Source organism: Papio anubis, chromosome 17, assembly GCF_008728515.1.
Source record: "Papio anubis isolate 15944 chromosome 17, Panubis1.0, whole genome shotgun sequence".
NCBI classification, from domain to species: domain Eukaryota; kingdom Metazoa; phylum Chordata; class Mammalia; order Primates; family Cercopithecidae; genus Papio; species Papio anubis.
In genome coordinates this window covers 10,553,079-10,572,786 of record NC_044992.1, presented here as the reverse complement: position 1 = coordinate 10,572,786, position 19,708 = coordinate 10,553,079, and the positions used below count along the sequence as shown (strand labels likewise).

Here is a 19,708-nt window from a genome sequence, read left to right as displayed (position 1 = left end):
CTCCTGCCTTAGCCTCCCAAGTAGCTGCGATGACAGGCATGCACCACCATTCCCAACTAATTTTGTATTTTTTAGTGGAGATGGAGGGTTTCACCACTTTGGCCAGGCAGGTCTTGAGCTCCTGACCTCAAGGTATCTGCCCACCTTGGCCTACCAAAGTCCTGGGATTATAGGCGTAAGCCACCATGCCCAGCCTGGACTCTCACTTTAGAAAGGTAACTGAGGTGCACGGTCAGCTAGGGGAGTTCTCCTGAAAGATGGTACCAGGAAATAGTGGGGCAGTAGGGCTACGTGTGAGATTATGTACACTTGCCACTTTTAGCCATTATGGAGGAGAAACCAAGAGGTCAAAAGCCCACAGGAAGTATGCTACTCTGATCTGCTAGGGAAAATCCAAGACTAAAATCACTCCCACCAAAAACAGCTGTGACATGTGAAGCTTCCCTGTGACCAGGTAGATATTCTGCAAACCCATAGAAAGAGAAAATGCTGGTGTAAAAATGCTTAGAGACAGTAGAATCAAACTCCACTTTGTTCACTATCCCAAATTCATCCCATAACCCCTCCCTCTGTTATAATGAGCTCATCCAGGAAGCATTGCAAGGAGAGCCATAATCATGAAGAAAATAAGCAAACTAATGCGAATGGAGAGGGAGAAGAGGAAGGAAACCTAACAAAGGATACACCGTAGAAATGTTATAAAACAAAGTAAATAGAAATTATGACCAAAGTTCTTTATGATGTGACAGATATAAACGTTCAACCTGAAATAAAAGCTCAAAGAAGAGATACAAGAGCACAAGAAAGAAATGACAGAAAAATAGAAGGGGACAACAAGTGTGCTGGCAAATCTCAAGAAACAAATGGAAAAGAAAAATTAAACCATTTCAGAAATGAAGATAACACCAGAGGCAGTTGGAAGAAAACTAGATAATGCAAAAACTCAGTGAGGAGTATGAAAATGGGACTAAGAAAATGGAGCAAAATTAATTTGAGGCTGAGGGCAGCGGCTCACACCTATAATCCCAGCACTTTGGGAGGCCAAGTTAGGTGGATCACCTGAGGTCAGGAGTTCAAGACCAGCCTGGCCAACATGGCAAAAATCCATCTCTACTAAAAAAAAAAAAAAATACAAAATACAAAAATTAGCTGGGTGTGGTGGCAGGCACCTGTAATCCCAGTTACTTGGCAGGCTAAGGTAGGAGAATTGTTTGAACCTGGGAGGCAGAAGTTGCAGTGAGCCGAGATCGCACCCTTGCACTCCAGCCTGGGTGACAAGAGTGAAACTCTGTCTCAAACAAAAAATAATAACTTGAAAAGTATAGAGTTTAAAAGAAATAGACAAAAAAATGATAGATCAGAAAAGCTATTTGAATAAAGATGCAAAACCTCTGGTGGATCTATAGATTCCTGCCATGGAGACAAAAATACCAACAGTTAAAAGTATTCTAATTATGTTAGAGGAGTTCAAGGAAGAGCTCTGATTAAGAAAACTTAACCAGACACCCTGTGTTAGTTATCTACTGAGGCATGACAAATTACCCCAAAACGTAGTGGCTTATAAAAAGAAAAACATATATTATCCTATGGTTTTGGTAAATCAGGTATCTAAATGTGGCTTAGCTGGGGCTTCTAGCTCAGTGTCTTTAGTGAGGCAGCAACCATGATGTCTACAGCAGCTACAGTCCTATCAGGGCTGGATAGGGGAGGATCCATTTCCAAGCTCACTCATGTGGTTGTTGGCAGGATTCAATTCCTCAAGAGCTGTTGAATTCAGAGCTTCGGGTTTTTTTCTGGCTGCTGGCTGGAGGCAGTCCTCAGATCCTTGCCACATGGCACTTCCATAAAGCAGCTCACAATGTGACAGCTGGCTTCTCTCTGAGCTAGGGGTGCCAGGGAAATACAGGATGTCCAATTATTCAAATTTCAGATAAAAAAATAACTTTTTTGTATAAGTATGTCCCAAATATTGCACAAGACATACTTATACTAAAATATTATTCATCGCCTATCTGAAATTCACATTTACCTGGGCATCCTGTATTTTTATTTGCTAAATCTGGCAACCCTAGTTGGGATGAGTCAGTTAGAGAGTGAGAGAGGAAGAGCAAGATGTAAGTCAGAGTTCCTGTTATCTAATACTGGAGGAGATACCCCCATCATTTTTGCTGTGTCTTATTTGTTAGAAACAAATCATCAGGTATGGACCACCCCCAAGGGGAGGGGATTTCACAAAGACATGAATTCTACAATGTAGAGACCATTCTGAGACACCTTAGTAGGTGGCTCATACACAGTCACACCCATGCAAGGAAATCATACACAAGGAAGAAATTAAAATTAGGCTTACGCTAAAACGTATCTACAGCAACATTCAAACTACAAAACTATGAAATAATGTCTACACAGTTCTCAGGGTGGTAGCAGGGAGGTGGGGAGTAATTGAAATTCAGATATAAAGGCCATGGAAATACACATGATCCTTGGCTTATGATGGAGTTACATCCCAATAAACCTATCATAAGTTGAAGATATCCTAAATGGAAAATACATTTTAATACACTTTACCTACTGGTGTAGTTTGGATGTTTGTCCTCTCCAAGTCTCATGTTGAAATGTGATCCCCAGTGTTGGAGGTGGAGCCTAGTGGAAGGTGTTTAGGTCGTAGAGGTGGATCCTCATGAAAGGTTTGGTGCCCTCCCCACGGTAATGAGTGAATTCTTGCTCTATTAGTTACCATGAGATCTGCTTGTTTAAATAAAAATAAATAAATAAAGCCTGGCATCTCCTCCTCTCTCTTGTGCTCCCTGTCTCACCGTGTGAAATGCCTGCCCCTGCCCTTAGCCATCCTCCATTATTGTAAGCTTCCTGAGGCCTCACCAGAAGCAGATGATAGTGCCATGCTTCTTGTACAGCCTGCAGAACTTTGAGCCAAATGAACCTCTTTTCTTTATAAATTATGCAGTCTCAGGCATTCCTTTATAGCAACACAAAATAGACTGACACACATACCAAATGTCATAGCTTATCCTAGCCTACCTTAAATGTGCTCAGAACACATACATTAGCCTACAGTTGGGCAAAATCATCTAACACAAAACCTATTTTAAAATAAAGTGTTGACTATCTCACGTAATTTATTGAATGCTGTAATAAAAGTGAAAAACAGAATGGTTATACGGGGACTTGAACTACTGTTTCTACTGAACGCATATCGCTTTCACACCATCATAAAGTCAAAAAGCAGACCATCTGTATGTGCAAATCCTCAAGATTTCTGGGTGTAAAGCTGATATGGTTTGGCTCTGTGTCCACACCCAAATCTCATCTGGAATTGTAATCCCCATATGTCAAGGGAGGAATCTGGTGGGAGGTGATTGGATTATGGGGGTAGTTTCCCCCATGCTTTTCTTGTGATAGTGAGTTTCATGAGATCTGATGATTTTTAAAGTGACAGCTTTTCCTGGGCTCACACTTCACTTCTCTCACCTGCCACCATATAAGACGTGCCTGTTTCCCCTTCCACCATGATTGGAAGTTTCCTGAGGCCTTCCCAGCCATGCTGAGCTGTGAGTCATTTTCTTTATAAATTACCCAATCTCTGGTAGTATTTTCATAGCAGTTTGAGAACAGACTACTACAAAAGGTTTTAGAGCATTTTCTAAAACGAACAATAAAATGGAAAGAAAAGTCCAGTTCATCATGATGCAGTCACAAAGGAAAACCATTGATTTCATGCATCAACATACAATGCGAAACTAAAGCTAAATAGTTTTGGGAAACACAAATTTATGCTTACCTTGACAATACATAATAATGTAATTCACCAAACTCATGAATTGGGATATGGAAAGAAAGTGGGGGATCACATATGTGGGCTGACCTCCCTGTCTTTCACAACAGGATAGGGAGGACAGTCAAAAAAGAGTATATAGAGGTGATACATAAAATAATAGAACTATAAGTATATGATTCCATTTATAAGGTTAATCCCAAGAGAAACAATGGAAAATAGTGTAACCAAATTAATCAGTGATGGAAGTATCAGGGTAGAGAGAGAGACAGAAGACAGTAGGAGTATACTGTTGTAGATGAAATGTTTGTGTCTTGCTCTCCCTAAATGCACATGTTGAAATCCAAATCCCCAAGGTGATGGTATAGAAGGCATGATCTTTGGGAGATTATTATATCATAAAGGTGAAGGCTTCGTGAATGGGATTAGTGTCCTTATAAAAGGGACCCTCCAAAACTCCCTGGCCCTCTTTCTGCCATGTGAGGGTACATTGAAGAGTCAGCAGTCTACACTTAGAAGAGACCTCTCGTTGGCACCCAGCAGTGCTAGCATCCTGATCTCTAATTTTCAGCCTCCAGCACCGTGAGAAATAAATTTTCTGTTGTCCGTGAGTCACCCAGTCTGTGGTCATTCATAATTTCCAGCCTGAACTAAGACCTATACCAAGTTTCTCATCTCATATAAGGGGGCCATTAGACACTATTTAAAGGTGAAATTCAAGAAAATAAATGAAATAACCACAACAAGAACAAAAAGAAAGTCTTCATAACCTTTCATGGTATCAGAAGAAAAGAGTAGTTAACAAACAAAGAGAACAAATACTATAGAGTAAAAGTTGTGTTTTTTTTTTTAAAAAAGGAGCATTCAGAATAGAAGAAAATAGAAAAACAAGATGATAAGAATAAAATAAGTTGTCTCATCAATTAACTTACATCAGACCAACTCACCTTTTAAAATCTTTTATTCCCTTAAATATCTGCAGGCTGTACCAAAAATCAAAACCGGAGGGAGACATCTAAAACAAAATAACCTGAAGAACTGACAATCAAGGGGTGGTCAATAATTCGACAAACAAAAGTAAATAAGAAAAGCGAAAAATCATTATGTTGGACAAGGAAGCGTTCTTTAAAATAATAAAGGATATAGTTTATAACATAATAAACATTCCCCATGAGTTACTACACATTAAGTAAAAATAAATCAGTGTTTGGTTAATAAAATTTACCCTTCAGGGACTGGGCTTGTTGGCTCAAGCCTGTAATCCCAGTACTTTGGGAGGATGAGGTGGGTGGATCACGATGTCACAAGATGGAGACCAGCCTGGCCAACATGGTGAAACCCCATTTTTACTAAAACTACAAACATTAGCTGGGCGTGGGGGCACATGCCTATAATACCAGCTACTCAGGAGGCTGAGGCAGGAGAATCGCTTGAACCCAGAAGCAGAGGTTGCAGTGAGCCAAGATCACGCCACTGCACTCCAGCCTTGCGACAGAGCAAGACTCCGTCTCAAAAAAAAAAAAAAAAAAAAAACCCCTCAGGAGAAACAGAAACTCATTCCCCATTGAAGATTCAAATACATCTTTCTTAGGGCTTGATAGATGAGATAGAATGACACCATGTAGTCCCAAGCCACACAACAAACAAGTCTCATGTAATATATAAGAATATATCAGAGTAAAAGAAATAAAAAGTCTTTTCAAGGATTTTTGGAACATTTCAAAGTAGAAATAACATAGAGCATGTTTTCTGAACACAAAGCATTAAAAGTATGAAATAACAATCATGTGAAAAACAACAACAAAAATGCTGCGCTGTCTGGAAATTTTTAAACTTTCTCTTGATTCTTTTGCCAAAGAGAGGAACAAAACCAAAATTGCAAAATATCAAGAAAATAAGAAAAATTTAGAAACAATACATTGATTTTGTCCAGTTAAAACAATGTCCGTTTCTTGGAAGACATACATCTCTTACAACACTACTTAATGGCTTTTCCAATGCTTTTTAGATGAGGTCAAAACTCTGCAAAGCCTTTCACACCCCATATGTGTGGCAGGCAGCCTCTAAGATGCCCCCCTCCATGACCTTACCTCCTGGTGTTTACATCCTTGTGTTATGTCCTCTTACAGAACGTGGGCTGGACTTAGTGACTCCCTTCTAACAAACAGAATAAGGCAAAAATGATGGATGTCACTTCCGAGATTAGGTTTTTTAAAAAGCATATTCTCTTTCTCTCTTTTTTCTCTCTTTCTCTCTCCTTCCCTCTTCTTCCCTATATTCCCTCCTCGAGTCCCCCACTGAAAAAAGCTGGATGCCATATTGTGAGTAACCCAACGTCAAGAAAACAGTGTCTCTGGCCAACGACCAGTAAGAACCCGAAGCCTGCTAAAGCCGTGTGAGTTTGGATGTGGATTCTCCGCTAGCCAAACCCTGAGATGACTATAGCTCCAGCCAACCCCTTGATTCAGCCTGGTAGGAGTTCCTGAGTCAGAGGCACCCAGATAAGCCAGGCTCAGATTCTTGACCCACAGGAACAACGAGATAATGAGTCTTTGTTGTTTCGAGCCGTTAAATTTTGCAGCAATTTGTGATGCAGCAATAGATAATTAATACATCATGCTTCTCTCTCACTATCTTGGGTCACTCTCCCTGTATTCACTTGGTCTGAGACACCACCTGGATGCAGCCTGTGAACAAACAAACAAACAGATTTGTTACTCAATATGGTCATCAAAGGGGAAGAGTAAAGGGCTCATATGACCAATGTTATCTCTTTAAATATTTTTAAATCAATAAATTCTCCCTTTTAAAATCCTTACAGTGATGCCCCAATCAAAATAATTGTTCAATGAAGGAATATGGGATTCCCCATTTTTTTTTTTTTTTCTGACATGGAGTCTCACTCTATCACCAGGCTGGAGTGCAGTGGTGCAATCTTGGCTCACTGCAACCTCTGCCTCCTGGGTTCAAGTGATTCTCCTGCCTCAACCTCCTGAGTAGGTGGGATTACAGGCATGCGCCACAACATCCGGCTAATTTTTGTATTTTTGGTAGAGACTGAGTTTCACCATGTTGGTCAAGCTGGCCTCGAACTCCTGACCTTGCGATCCGCCTGCCTTGGCCTTGTAAAGTGCTGGGATTACAGGTGTGAGTCACCGCGCCCGGCCGATTCTTTTAAATATTTATTGGAAACCACATTTGTACACTGCTGTTTTTTTTCTATGCATATTAAGATCTCATTTGTCTAACTTCCCCTATGGAGATTAGGAATGTGTCATGGTTTGTACCATGCACACTTGGCAAAGCTGAAACTATATTTCCCAGTGTCCTCCTAACCTGTGTGGTTCCACATTAGAGTTGGACAAAAAAGACATTTTCAAGAGGTTGGGAGGGCAGAAAGGAAGCATGACTTGTGAAGGCCACCAAGGCTCCAGTTTTTTCTTGCTCTCTTCCCTCTGCATCCAGCTCTTCTCCCCGACTCCTGAGCCTGTGGACCAACAACAGCCTTGAGTTCATCAGCAAATGCTTGGAGGGAGGCCCCTAGAGCAGAAGCTACAGAGGCAGCTTCCCACAGAACTCCACTTGAGCTGTCCCTTTGCCGCCCCACCTTGGTGCCTGGATGTGTTTGGGTTCTCATATTCAATGGATGGTGAGCCCTTCTTTGGTTCTCATCCCCTCCCTCCCGGACCTTCAGTTTGTCAATTCCCTACAATTGTGCAAGGTCAAATTCCTCTCCTGTAATTCACCATAGTTCTGCTTACCAGCTGAAACCCTGACCGATACAGAAGAACTTGTCATACGAACAAAATCTATACCATCAAGCACCGTATGTGCCCAGGAAAAGCAAGCCACCCATGCTCCATGAGGCATAACTGCAGGAAACGAAGAAACCCAGAATGAGAAAAATAAGCCTGATGATCTTGAGGAGGCAGTCGTTTCTCAAACCCAGCAAGAGTGAGGACCTAGGTGAGGATTCTGTTTGTGCCTATTAACTGAACAACCTGAGTAGTGGCTTCGGAAGAAAGACGTTTCCAGAAGAATTAAAAGAAGGCTTTGAGAGATCTGGACTGTGCTCTTCATTTAGACAAACTCATGAGGACACAAACTGAGTGAGGGAGCATCCCTGAGGAAGCTGGCGTCCCAGTTTCTCTGCTGGTTCCCCTTAATATCTTCTTGACACTTTCATCTTCCCTCTCTTAGTACTACAAGCAATAATAAGCCAAGATTTATTTAGCACTTCATATGTGCCATGCAGTCCTCTAAGTACTTTTATGTATATTAACTCATCATTTTCACAAAACCTTGAAAAACATATGGTATTGTCCCATTTTCTTAAATTGAGGTAAAACTCACACAATGTAAAATTCACCATTTTAAAGTGTATAATTCAGTGATTTTAGTACATTCACAGTGTTGTGCACCTATCACCACTATCTAATTTCAAAACATTTGCATCGCCCTGTAAAAGCAGTAACACCCCATTCTCCCTTCTAATTCCTGGCAACCATTAATTTGCTTTCTATCTCTTATTGATTTGCCAATTCTTGATAGTTCGTGTAAGTGGAATTGTACTATATGTGGCCTTTTGTGTCTGACTTCTTTTACTTAGCAGATAATGTTGTCAAGGTTTGTCTGGTCATGTTGTAGCATGTATTGGGACTTAATTCCTTTTTATGGGTAAGTAACGTTCTATTTAATGAGCATTATTCCACATTGGGTTTGTTCATTCATCAGTGGATAGACATTTGGGTTGTTTCTACGTTGGGCTATTATGAATAATGCTGCTATGAACATTGTGTACAAGTTTGTTTTTTTTTAATATATATTTTCTGTTCTTTTGGGTATATACCCAGAAATGGAGTTGCTGGGTCGTATGTTAATTCTATGTTTAACTGGTTGAGGAACTGCCAAACAACTTTCCACAGTGGCTGTACCATCTACATTCCCAAGCTAGCAATGTCTGAGTGCTCCAATTCTCTACAGCCTTGCCAACACCTGTTATTTTCCATTTTTTAAATCATAGCCATCTAGTGGGTGTGAAGTGCTATCTCATGGTTTTGATTTGCATTTCCCTAATGACTACCGATGTTGAGCATGTTTTTATGTGCTTATGGGCCATTTGTATATCTTCTTTGGAGAAATGTCTATGCGAGTCCATTGCCCATTTTCTAACTGGGTTATTTGTCCTTTTGTTGTTGAATTGTAAATGTTCTTTATTGAGGTAAAATTCACATAATGTAAAATTCATCATTTTAAGGTGCAATTCAGTGCTTTTAGTACATTCACAATGTTGTGTACCTATCACCATTATCTAATTTCAAAATATTTGCATTGCCCCTCAAAAGCAGCCCTTTTAGGGTTAAAGAAACCCTACACCCATTACGCAGTCACTCCTCGTTCTCCCTTCTAGTTCCTGGCAACTACTAATATGCTTTCTGTCTCTTGCTGATTTGCATTGGGATACTAGATGCTTATGAGATACGTGATTTGCAAATATTTTCTCCCATTCTGTGAGCTGTCCTTTTACTTTCTTTTAGTCTCCTTTAACGCACAAAAAAAAATTGTAAAATTTGATGAAACTAAATTCATCTATTTTTTATTTGTTACCTGTGCTTTTGGTTTTTGAAATGAAACCATTGCCTCATCCAGGTCTGTGATGGTTAATATTGAGTGTCAATTTGATTGGATTGAATAATGCAAAGTATTGTTCCTGGGTGTGTCCCTGAGGTACTGCCAAAGGAGATTAATATTTGAGTTAGTGGACTGGGTGATGCACACCCACCCTCAATTTGGGTGAGCACCATCTAATCAGTTGCCTCTGAGGCTAGAATAAAGCAGGCAGGAGAAGATAGAAGAGCAGACTTGCTGAGTCTTCCGGCCTTCATCTTTCTCCCGTGCTGGATACTTCCTGCCCTTGAACATTGGACTCTAAGTTATTTGGCTTTTGGACTCTTGGACTTACACCAGTGGTTTTTCAGGGGCTCTCAGGCCTTTGGCCACAGACCGAAGGCTACACTGTTGGCTTCCACACTTTTGAGGTTTTTGGACTCAGACTGATCCAATACTGACTTCCTTGCTCCTCAACTTTGCAGACGGCCTATTGTGGGACTTTACCTTGTGATGGTGTGAGTCAATTCTCCTTAAGAAACTCCCTTTTATATATACATATATTGTATTAGTTCTGTCCCTCTAGAGAACCCTGAGATTCACATCTATGTTTCCTTCTAAGAGTTTTATTGCTTTAGCTCTTACATTTAGATCTTTGTTTCATTTGTAATTAATTTTTATAAATTATATTATGCAAAGATTACACACAGACATCCAGTTGCCCTGGTACTCTTTGTCGGAAAAAACTATTTCTTCCTCCATTGAATGGTCTTGGTATCCTTGTGAAAAATTAATTGACCATGGATATGGAGATTTATTTCTGGAATTTTAATTCTAATTTACTAATCTATATTTCTAGCTTTATGCAATGACCACACTGTCTTCATTACTGTAAATTTGTATTAACTTTTGAAATCTGGTAGTGTGTTCTTGGGGTACCTTGCAATTTCTTTTGAATTTTAGAATTAGCATTTTCATTTCTGTATTATTATCTTAACAGTATTAAGTCTTTCTTTCTGTGAGTATAGGATTGTTTTCATTTATTTAGATCTTAATTTCTTTCAACAGTGCTTGTAATTTTTAGTATACAAGTCTTGAGCCTCCTTTATTGAATTTATTCCTAAGTATTCTTTTTTTTTTTGAGATAGAGTCTCACTCTGTCACCCAGACAGGAGAGCAGTGGCGCTATCTCAGCTCACTGCAAGTTCTACCTCCCAGGTTCATGCCATTCTCCAGCCTCAGCCTCCTGAGTAGCTGGGAACTACAGGCACCCGCCACCACGCCTAGTTAGTTTTTTGTAGTTTTAGTAGAGACGGGGTTTCACTGTGTTAGCCAAGATGGTCTCCATCTCCTGACCTCGTGATCCGCCTGCCTCAGCCTCCCAAAGTGCTGGGATTACAGGCGTGAGCCACCGCACCCAGCTGTATTTTATTCTTTTTGATGTTATATAAGTGAAATCATTTTCTTAATTTCATTTTCAGGTTATACATTGCTAGGGTATAGGAATACGATTGATTTTTGTATGTCGATCTTGTGTCCTGCAGCTTTGCTGAACTTGTTAGTCCTGATCATTTTTTGTAGGTTATTTAGGGTTTTCTATAGATAAGAATAGATTACCTATTGAGCACCTACGGACACAAATTGGGAACAGACACTGGAGCCTACCTGAAGGTGGAGGGTGGGAGGAGGATGAGGATTGAAAAACGAACTATCAAGTACTATGCTTATTACTTGTGCTTGAAATGCTTGTTCCCTGGTGCTATAAAGAAATAGCCCTTGAACATAAATTTAATTTCCTCAGCAAGGCCATTTTTATACTTTCTGCAGAAAGGGTACACTTGACAGCAGTTTTGCCATGAGAGTACACTGAACAAAGGAGATAGGGTCATTTATAACCTGATGCATCCACCCTACTGCTGTGTCTGGTTTCTATTGGCTGGAACGGGACCTCATATTCTGTCTTTGTCCCGATTGGCTAGCAACTTAGAACTTTTTAAAAGAGGCAAAAGCAGAGGAGAACAAAGGAAGAAGGAAGTAACTTGTGGAATGCTGAGAAAAGTAAAAATACCTTCAAATAAGGAAGAGGAACAGGCTATGACCTAATGCTTGCTTGGACTAGTATAAGCATGCCAGGGCAAATATTTAGGCTAAACTGTGGGAGCTAAGAACATAAGTACATTGATTTCTTTATCACGGCTAGCAGATACTTAAGAACGTTAGCACAGGTCTTTGAATACATTTTGCTTCTAAGAGAAGTTACTATTTATTCCTAATTAGATGGGGAAGAAAGTCTTTGAAGAGGAACCTCTACTTTACTTTTTATACTTGGGTGACAAAATAATCTACACCAAATCCCTGTGACCTGCAGTTTACATATGTAACATGTAACAGGCCCTTTAACCTAAAACAAATTTTTTTAAAAAAGAATTTGTTATCTACAAACAGAGAGAGTTTTACTTCTTCCTTTCCAATTATGGTATCTTTTATTTATTTGTCCTGCCTAATTGCCCTGCTAGAACTTCCAACACAATGAGGAATAGAAGTGATGAAAGCAGACATCCTTGTCTTTTTCCTCATCTTTGGGGGAGAGTTTTCCGTCATTCACCATTAAGTATGATGTTAGCCGTGAGATTTTTTATAGATTTATTTTATAAGATTGAGGAAATTCCCTTCTATTGCTAGTTTGTTGAGTCCTTTTTTTTTTATCATTAAAAAGTGTTGGATTTTACCAAATGCCTTTTCCGCATCAATAGAGATAATTACGTATTTTCCCCTTTATCCTGTTAATATGGTTTATTACATTGATTGATTTTCAGGTATTGAATAACCCTTACTCCCATTTTGTAGGCAACAAAATTGAGATTCAGAGAGGTAAAATAGTTTGCCTGGATCTGAGATACAACCTCAGGGAATTTGATTCCAGGGGTTAAGCTTTTAAGAACTATTCTATACATAATCTTTAAATTGCAGAATGTCCCAAAACACAATCTTAAATGTATTAATTATTTGCTTTAAAATTTACTGCCTATTTTAGGGTTTTAGTTAAGATTTGTTTGTTTTAGTGTGGCATCATAATCAGAGAACCATAAATGCTTAAATCCCACTATTCACTTGTCATCCCCGTTGGGATCCTAACTGAGGGAGCTATATTCTAGACATGATGGTGGGAAAAGAAAAAAAAGGAAATAAAGAATAATATCCAAGGATAAAAATAAAATCTTCAGACAGAAAGTACAAGTTATCCACAAAAGAAAAATAAAGAATCAGGCAAACCTTAGACTTCTCATCTGCCACACACTGAGTACGTTGAGAGAATACAACTACATCCCATACCCTTTTCAAACCTAGCCAGCATTTCTGGAGAGAAACATTCAAAAAGGTGAGATGAAACTATGTAGCTTTTTGTAGATGACATGATTATGTTTCTGGAAAATTCAAATATCTAAGTTAAAAAGTTATAATTCATAAGATAACTGGGTAAGGTCATCAGACAATTAGATACAGGATACATATATACATAACAGCCTTTAAAACACTAGCAACAAATACTTAGAAATAATATTTTTTAAAAACTTCATTTACTATGAAATACTTAGGAATAAATTTAAGAAAAAAGGGGTAGAACCTACATCTTAAAATGTATAAAATATTACTGAAAAATGTAAAACAAGATCTGAACATATGGAAATAATTATGATAATAATAATAATAATTACTAGCTCTAATAAGTTTATATGACAGATACTATAGTAAACGTTTTACTTATCATGTTTTTGGATGAGGATACTTAATATTACCAAATGTCCATTTTCCTTAAATTAATGCTTAAACTTATTGCAATCTAACTAGTGTCCCCACAGGCATTTTTTTAATTACATAAACTACTTTACATTTTCATTTGGTAGAATAAATGCATTTGGCAGAGAACAGCCAATAAAATCAGCAAGAGAGGCCTAGTGAGGAAAGTTGTCTTATCAGACATCAGAACATTATAAATTCAGTGTCATCAAACCACTATGGTGTTTTTATACAAATATACAAGCAGATGAGTGAAACTGAAATAAGAACCTGAATTAGTTCCTAGAATACATTTAACTTTGATGTGATAAATGCAGTACTTTAATTATTTGTAAAAGAAGGGTTAATATCTAATAAGCTTGCTTCCTATTGTTTGGGCATGGAGGAAGTGGAGTGGCAGAAAATATCTGAACAGGTTTATCCCAAAAAGGCAGGTCTTGCCTTGGTCTGTTTATCAAACAGACAGAGGGAGCAAAGGTAAAGAATTGTGACACAGTGACCACTTCCACTAATGTCCATGGAACAGTGTCCTGGGGTTCTGACCAACCAGAATAGGGTCTCTTCTCTCTGTGTATGTTGCGGAGGTAGGGTTGGGGAGAAAAGCCACAAAGGGGATTGTCAGAAGTCTGATTGCCTGAGGTGTCCTTTCTGCCTGCTGCACAAATAAAGACGATGGCATTAAGGCCAGCCATGCCTTTTGAGAGATGGAGTTAGTACTCTAATCTCATCCGAGGCTCATAGGTAGAGGTTTTTCAAAGGCTCTTTGGGGGCACAGGTGTGACTGAGATGTACGTAGGTAATAGAAGCACCTCTGTCATGAGTATAATAGAAGCACCTCTCTAATAGGTGCTTGCTGATGATTGGTTGGGACTGAGATAAAATTATAGGGAGCTGAAGCTGACCTCTTGAGTTGAATCACTTCTGAGTGGGGCCACAGGAGTGGGGTTGGCAGGTCCAGGTGGAGCCACAGGTGTCAGACATGCAAAAAACAAACAAACAAACAAACCACAATAGTGGTGTTATCCACAGGAGTGGCTGGCAATTGTTTATGTCTACACCTTAGCAGAATCAGGCTTCTCTCCTCCTCCTAGCCTGATGGCCTTTCATTTGCTGCACAAAGGCAGCTGAATTTAGGTGAAGGCTTATTATCATTTAAACTATAAACTAAATGTCTCCCAAAGTTAGCTTAGCCTAAGCCCAGGAATGATTAAGGGAAAGGCAAGGTGGAGGGTGGGTTAAATCAGATGTCTTTTACTGCCATGATTTTCTCACTGATACAATTTTTGCAAAGCCAGTTTCAGAGGGACAAGCATGAAGAAAGGATGGAAATTTCACCTTTTCACTGAGAAGAGGAGGAAGTTTGGGGACGGAAACAGAATCATCACCTCACTTGCAGTCCACACTATTTTTTTTTTTTAAGCCAGTGGCTCAACACACAATCCATGGTAAATAGGAATATGGCTGTTCCCACAAGAAGGTAAGCAGTCTGTCCCCACTTCCTGAGCCTACTCCTGTGGAATTACCACCCCTCGTTTGTACCATCTTTGAAACCATGAGAGGAGCAGTATATCTATGGCCCATTGAAGTCTCTGAAGGAGATACAAAAGATACTTTAATCAAACATTCTACAAAGCTGTAAAATACAGCACACCAAATACTCACATTCTAGTCTACTTTTGCGATATTGTGATTTATAATAAGATACATGTGTATTAGGTCTTCTTTCCTTCCTAAAACCTTTGTAACCTCCAGCGTGATAAGAGAGTCTTTTGTATGCTGATGAGTAGACTGATGGCTGTCACCTTCTAGATAGCTTCAGGATGGGGCTATTCATCAGAAATACCAACCATGGCAGGATTAGAGAGAGGGGTTGAAGTTTCAGCCCAGCCTCCAACCTCCAGAAAAGGACAGGGGCTGAAGCTTGAGCTGATCGTGGATCACCAATGCTCAATTATTTATTCAATCCTGCCTACCAAGAGAAGCCTTTATGAAAATCCAAAAGGGCAGGTTTCAGAGAGTTTTTGAGTAGCTAAGCATGTGGAGGTTCCTAGAAGGTGACCCAGAGAGGGCATGAAAACTCTGTGCCCCTTCCCAGTTGCCTTGCTCTACATATCTCTTCCATTGGCTGTTCATCTGTATCCTTCATAATATCCATTATGATAAATGGATAAATGTAAGTAGAGTATTTCCCTGAGTTCTGTGAGCCACTTTAGCAAACCAATCAAACCTGAGAAAGGGGTTATAGGAACCTCTGATTGATAACCAGGTGGTCATAAGTATTGATGACAACCAACTAGTTGCTACTAACATCTAAAGTGGGGGACAGTTTTGTAGGACTGAGCCCTTAACCTATGGGAACTGGCGTAGATCTACTCCAGGCAGATAAGGTCAGAATTGAATTGAATGAGAGGTCACCCAGCTGGTGTCTGCTGGAGAATTGCTTGGCATGTGGGGAAACAGGCTTCCACACATCTGGTGTCAGAAGTGCTGTGGTGAGTGAGAGAGTGAGAGTAGAAAAAAAAACACTTTTTTTTTTTCTTCCTGTCTGTAGTAACTTTCCATCAAATGCAGCCTATTTGACCAATACAGTTCTCCCCACGATTATAGCCCAAGTAACAAAATAAGGATGTCTACATTTTAACAGAAAACCGAAAAGAAATCAAAATCTAAAAATGAAAGTCTCTTTCTCTTCTAAAAATAAATGGTCTCAATTTATTTATAATGTCAAATTCTCCCCTACCCAATTTCTCATTATGCTTTAACCAGGCAAAAAGGTCTCATTCTAACTTCTTGGTCATACACTGAGTTTCTTAGTTTCTTTGGTACTTCTAAAGTGGAATTGTTAGAGTAGGCAGATAGCTAGACATGAGCAGGAGGGGGAGTCCCTGAAAAAAAGAGGAGTCTGGAAAATTTCACCTCCCAGAGATCACACAACCCAAGCATGCTAGATATAAGCAGAGAAGAGGGGAAATATCCATGTAGAAAAAAATGCCAGTAATCGTTCACTCTGCAGTTAACCTGTCAGAATGTAGCTAGCTACATGCTAGTAAGTATGGAAAGAGGGCAAAGGAAAAAAAAATCCCAGGAGATACACAGGTGCAGTTGAAAGGAATGAGGCACATCCCCCATATATCTCCCAACTTCCTGAGTCCAGCACAAACACATTCCTCCATATTTCTTTCAAACTTCAGAAAAACATCACCTGGGAGATCTCCGATAAGGAATGCTAAATGTAGAATGTTAACCAATTGTAATGCTGTAACCGAGAGAATTACCTTGTTCCCTGTAACTTTACATATCCTGTTTACATCGGGCTATAAAAAGCAAGCACTCGCATTGTTCCAGGCCCTCCTGTATGCTGTGGAATGGAGGGACCAAGTTCGAACTTGTAGTAAAGATCCTTGCCACTTGGCTTTGACTCTGGACTCTGGTGGTCTTCTCTGGGGAACAAACGGTCTGGGCATAACACAGTATGTACAGATTTAACCACTATACGACCTTACTGGGGTGGCAGTAATGAGCAACACTCTCATTAGGTAGAATTTATATCCAACACCAGGCCCACACATGCAGGTACATCAACGGACAGTAAGGGAGAGTCCCACTAACCTGGGAGCAGGAACTAGGTGGGGAAAAGGCAGAGACTTAGGACAGAAGCAGGAAAACGAGACAAATACAAAGGCAGAGACTTGAAACAGAGGTGGGAACTTAAAGAAAAAAATCTGGCATAATAAAAACCACAGTGCAGCACTCTCGCTGCTGCTGGCTCATTCTCTCTTTTAAGCAGCCCACTCTGACTCATCTTTCAGAGTATACGGTCTCTTTAAACAAGCACTGCTACTGGTACTTTTCCAGCCAGACCAGCTCGCTCTTCTCTTGGAGTGTACTCTTATCTCCTTAATAAACCTTTTGCTTACATTACTGAATGTCTCTTGGCTGAATTCTTTCTCCCAAGTTAGACGAGAACTGAGGATTCCCACACTTCCCGGTAATAGAATTAATTCAGTCCTCAACTCTTACATGTCCTACTTGCCAAATGCATAAAAGGTCAGCATACAGAACATGTGTTCTCTTTTGTGTGCTCTGCTTCCCTTCCTTTTGGTAACTGACTTCCCTGCCCCTGTGTGATAGGGCTGTGAATCGGCTGGCTTTGCCTCTTCTACCACAGGGTTAGGCACATCACCAAGAGGGGTCATTTGCAAACTCATTCCCACAATCCGGACATATTGATTGGTTTTAATTTGAACTCAAGACCCAAACAAGATGAATCAGAGCCCTTTGGGGAGATTTACGTAAATGCAGCCTATAAAACATTGCTTTTCTTTAGAAAGCAAAATTTCCAAAGACAGCATATGCTTACATTACATGTAAGCAGTGATGGAGTTACAGGTCTAAGATGAGGACAGAATTCTGTTACCATATGGACAAAGCTTAACTGAAAACAAAGACAGGCAGGGGCAGATAGCTGAGTGATGGGGAGTGACAGACAGCAATAAAGACAGAGACTTCTGAAGATATTGTACAAACCCTGCAGACAATCCAACCTGCAGCTTGATCCACTCTAAGATTCCCCTGGTTCCATGAACCAATCAGTTTCCTTAGATAGATTAAACTGGTCGAGGAGCATTTCTACCTCTTTTAACTCAAAGAACCTGAATAGTTGAGTCAATGAGATATGCATGGTTTCTAAGTGCAAGAGGACCTCCCCACCACCACCTGCACCTCCCCCCCCCACCACCCCCACACACACAGTGTAGACCACGTATCTGCCTGCTTCAGAAATAGCATTTTCTATGTAATAGCAATGGTATCACATTGCTAGTCTGGAGCCACAACAGCAACTGTGTTATCTGGGGTGGGGAGGAAGACAGAGAAGGCTGGAAGGAAAGGGTGGAGAAAGTTTGGCTTCAGCTTTGCCAGGAATCATCCTGTGGGCTTGAAATTGACTGGCAGAAATCTCCTAAGAAGTTAATTATGCTGTGATATGGTTTGGATGTGTGTCTCCAGCAAATCTTATGTTGAATTGTAATCCCCAGTGTTGAGGGTGGGGCCTGGTGGGAGGTGATTGAAGCATGGTGGTGGATTTCTCATAAATGGTTTAGCACCAACCCCCCTTGGTTCTGTCCTCACAATAGCCAGTGAGTTCGCATAAGATTTGGTTGTTTAAAAGTGTGTAACACCTACACCCTCTTGCTCTTGCTGCTGCTCCCATCATGTGAGATGCCTCACACCCCTTTGCCTTCTGCCACAACTGAAAGCTTCCAGAGATCCCCCCAGAAGCCAAGTAGAGGCCACCATACAGACTGCAGAACAGCGAGCCAATAAAACTCCTTTTCTCATTAATTACCCACTCTCAGGTATTTCTTTATAGCAATGCAAGAACAGACTAATAAATTCTGCCATCAGCTTTTTACGAGATTTCTAGAAACCTAAAACTTTCTTAGCCTTATGTGCTGCTTTTGGAGCTACCAGAACCAAGCAGAGGCCACCTGTACAGATTGCAGAACAGTGAGCCAATAAAACCTCTTTTCTCATTAATTACCTACCCCTCAGGTGTTTCTTTATAGCAATGCAAGAACAGACTAATAAATGCTGCCATCAGCTTTTTATGAGATTTCTAGAAACCCAAAACTTTCTAAGCCTTATGTGCTGCTTTTGGAGCTACCAGAACCTGTCTTTAGAGACCCAGAAACTTCTGCAGGTTCCTCCCTGAAACTTTGCCTCTTCTGAGATTCTTCTAGCCTTATTTAATTCACCAATCCGAAAACAGGACATATATTCCTCTCTCTCTCCTTTTTTCTTGACTGCTTGACCTCTTCTTCAACACCTAAGGGTCTCTCAGTTCTGACAGAGAGAATTAATTCTAGGGCAGCCAGTTCTGAGCACAAAATTCATCCCTAAAATTTGTACTTTGAAGTAAGCCCTCCCCGCCTTTCCCCTCCAAGTCCTTCCTTCCTCACATGTGCTCTATGTTGAGAAGAAATAAAGCCATTTATTTTATTATATATATATAAATGGCTTTATTTATATATATAAATATATATGTATTTATATATATTTATATACCTATAAATATATATATACACATATAAATATATATATTTTTATATATATGTGTGTGTGTATATATATTCTAAAGACAAGACTTCACTTTGTCACTCAGGTTGGAAGTGCAGTGGTGTGATCTTGGCTCACTGAAGCCTTGACCTCTGGTTCAAGTAAATCTACTGCCTCACCCCCGCCAAGTAGCGGGGACTACCAGCATGCACCACACCTGGTCAATTTTTGTATTTTTAGTAGAGACAGGGGTTTCACTGTGTTGCCCAGGCTGGTCTAAAACTTCTGAGCTCAAGCGATCCACCTGCCTCAGCCTCCCAAAGTTCAAGGATTATAGGCATGAGCCACTGTTTCCAGCCCATCTCTTTTCACTTCATAAAAGAATCTCTCTATTCTGGGCCGTAATCAGAGGCCTGCTATTTCAGAGTGAGATCCAGGACATGCTTCACCTGG

At 40.1% G+C, this 19,708-nt stretch overlaps 1 long non-coding RNA gene across 1 annotated transcript in view; it reads right to left on the bottom strand.

Annotated features, from left to right (window-relative positions):
* Nucleotides 1-5,334: 5,334 nt before the first annotated feature.
* The window catches only part of LOC103878645, a 157,028-nt gene continuing 142,654 nt past the window's right edge, over nt 5,335-19,708 (bottom strand). The window contains exon 3 of the long non-coding RNA XR_004179344.1: nt 5,335-6,480. This is a non-coding gene — a long non-coding RNA (uncharacterized LOC103878645). The remainder of the gene's footprint in view (nt 6,481-19,708) is intronic.